At 41.9% G+C, this 3,062-nt stretch overlaps 1 long non-coding RNA gene across 1 annotated transcript; it reads right to left on the bottom strand.

Moving 5' to 3' along the window:
* Nucleotides 1–206: 206 nt before the first annotated feature.
* LOC112845062 (uncharacterized) lies at nucleotides 207–2,845 on the bottom strand. The gene is made up of 3 exons (XR_003217866.1): nucleotides 2,818–2,845; nucleotides 2,369–2,509; nucleotides 207–225 (listed from the first exon to the last, which is right to left on the bottom strand). It is a non-coding gene; the product is annotated as an uncharacterized LOC112845062 (long non-coding RNA).
* Between the last annotated feature and the right edge of the window lie 217 nt (nucleotides 2,846–3,062).

Raw genomic sequence — 3,062 nt, 5'->3', positions numbered from 1 at the left:
TCTGCGTATTTCTGGAAGTTCCTTTCTCAAGGGATAAAATGAGTGAGGGTGATACTTAAATCAGGCCCACAAACTGATTTACTAAAGTTTGGGCTAAAGGGCTAAAAGTCTTATATTACATTATTATAAAGACTTACCTTAAACAGGCTTCTTGCAGTCTGATGGGTTGTCTGGAGCTCAGGTAGGGTAGACAGGCTTCACAAACAGCATCTAGGTCTGCTTCAGCTGAGAAAACCAAACACAGGACATTTTTACTATATTTTATTCATATAAAAATTGTAATACTTTTACCTTTTATCCAGAAATTACAACAGAAATCAACTTGTAAAAGAAAATAAAAAAGAATCAAATGCAACAAAGCCAAGTTAATTTCACGGATTAATCACAGCAGCAGAATACAGTTTGAGCTCGGTGCCTGGTCTTCGGGTGGATCACTCCCTGCAAATATGTTACTCATAAAACTCCAGGAGCATACAGGTGGATGCTGGGGTGGTGGATGGGCTGAAACAGCAGGCAGTGGTGCAGCAGGATGTGAGGAAAGTGGGGCACGTTACATGTCCAGCTCCAGGCTTGGCTCCAGACATGGTTACAGTTGTGAATGCTTCTTTTCTGATTATGTCCAGTGCGTGCACATAATGACACTTTTATATCCAAAAGAACAAATCCTTTAAAAATATGATCCTGGTTCCGAATAATATGGGGTAAAGATAAGAAGGGAGGAGGGAAAGAAGAGGAAGTAGGAAAAAGATGAAAGAGTATAAAAAGTAGACCAAGCCTGGACTTTACCTCTGCTAACTCCTAATGAGCTCAGTAAAAGTGCTGAGGTGGTTCAGGGAGGATTTCACAGCAGTTTTGAGAGGTTAGAACTCTCCTTTTTAAACCCATCCTTGTCCCACCCACTGTGAACTGAAGCCACAGACATACTGAAACCCACTTCACAGATTAATCACAAAGAGCATCTCAAACACACAACGTGTATCGTGCCTGTTTATCTGCACACTATACTGTATGAGAGAGTTTGCTGTACACAAAGTGCCGTAAGCTATGTTAAAGGAACAGTTTCACAAACAACCTGATTTCTTACAAAATGAAACAATTGTCTTTACACTGCAGTCCTTGTCACTGTTAGATGTAACGCTGGCTCTGGAAAGGCTGCAGACAGCTCTGTCACCTTTGTGACTCTTTTCCTCTGTCAGCGATGAACCTCAGTGGGAGGGTGTGACATTCGTGATGTTCACGCTGTCACTCAGTTCACCTCCACACTGCGCAGGTGACCAAAAATTACACAAGCAGCTCATAATTGCATAATTGGGAATGTAATGGCAGAAGCCTGCAGGCCTTGAATATTTTCAACATGCTAATGGAAGTATGTTGAACAAAAAGTCAACAAAAATAACAACAACAACTTCTCTGAGCTTATCAATTAAATGGCTTCGCATTCGCTGATTGAACAATCACGTTTTTCTCAGTTGGGTATAAGCAGAGCTGCTTGCAGTCGTAGCTGTGTGTGCAGTTTGGACCTGAGCAGCATCCTGCTGGCACAGCTGGCTGTGGTCCGTATCATCAAAGTCATGTTTAAAATATGTTGAATCACAGAGCTGCCACAGTGAAGAGGCGTTTTTAGTAACAACATCACCGTCACGTGTTTAGGATGTCGAACTGTTTCACAGTTTAAGGTTTTTATAATAAAACAGAGATGCCCTGATGATGATGCCGATGGCTGATTTTCATTGTTATACGAGACTGCCACCTGGTGGGGAAGGAGCTTCAATGAGTTCTTTGACAAAAGCAGCAAGCCGTCAAAATTCAATAAAACCTTCCCGTTGTGTACTCATGGATGAATTGTAGTATTTACAAAACTCCTATATATCCAAAAGCTGATGAAACAATTTCCCAGCAGCAGCTCTGAGTGAATAAATGAGTGTTTACAGACTTAACGTGTCTGTATTTGTCAGCTCATCAATGAAAATATGAATAACAAATTTAAAAATATTCCAGCTGATGACAGGAGCTGACGAGTAGCCTAATTTACACCCACAAGTTGAATCAGCGGACACTTGCACCAAAGATCACAAAACACTATCAGCTTCATTTATCCCAAAGTCCTACTTTGTGATTCTCTGAGACAGTTTGAAAAGCAGCCTCTAAGAAGGCATCCACAGTGATTTTTCTGTGCTGATAGAAGAAATGTTAGTTTCAAGAGTCTTCACATTGCAACCCAAAGAAGAAAATAATAGAACTATTTCTGAATGAAATAAGCCTGTTGTTGGGCACCATCTTTCATTCTTTCACTACTAAGAGTTTAAAACTAAAGACGACTTGAATAATTTTGACTCACGTACTGAAAAGAGAGGTTTGTTTTACTTACCCTGAAGGCTCTGAGGACTGCTAATGGGTCATCGGCTGTGAGTCTCTGCAGGAGTGCTGGCCAGCAGCGATGAGCCATAGGCAGCAGTTCATTTTCCCTCTCACTCAGCACCTGAACGCACAACTCCAGCACGTCCAGCACCTAAAGACAAAGACACACAACACACCTAACAATTATCTCTGTTTTGATCCTGATTATATGTGAGCTGAAACTAATTATTGAGGTCTTCATTGAGAGCCCAAACTCCTGAGCAGGCACGACTTCAGCACAGACTTATTTCTGTTTCACTCCTGGACCAGACTGAATGTTTTTCCTTGATGAGCATTACACCAGTGAACAGTCATCCACACAGTTCTGACAGGATGAATTGTACCAACGCTGGCGGTCCTACCCTCACAAGAATGATTATTTTTGTTACTAGTCCAACAGTTGACTCGACATAAAACTACCTTGAGTCGGAGCCTGAGGCTGGGATCAAACAGCAGATGAATGCAGCGCTCCATAGCATCCTTAGTGATGCTGAGGTGGGAGGGAAGCTCTGCTTTCACATCAGGACTACCAATATCTTCAACATCCTCACACTCAGTGGGAGGGACCTCTGCAATGGAGCACATGTACAGTTAGACCGCCAGTTTAGCAGCGAGGTTCAGATTTCTATGACTCTTAATTACAATGATCCATCTCCTCTACACTT

Source organism: Oreochromis niloticus, unplaced genomic scaffold (genome assembly GCF_001858045.2).
Source record: "Oreochromis niloticus isolate F11D_XX unplaced genomic scaffold, O_niloticus_UMD_NMBU tig00002686_pilon, whole genome shotgun sequence".
NCBI lineage: Eukaryota > Metazoa > Chordata > Actinopteri > Cichliformes > Cichlidae > Oreochromis > Oreochromis niloticus.
Note: the sequence above shows the minus strand (reverse complement) of the source record. Positions and strands in the feature narration are given on the sequence as shown.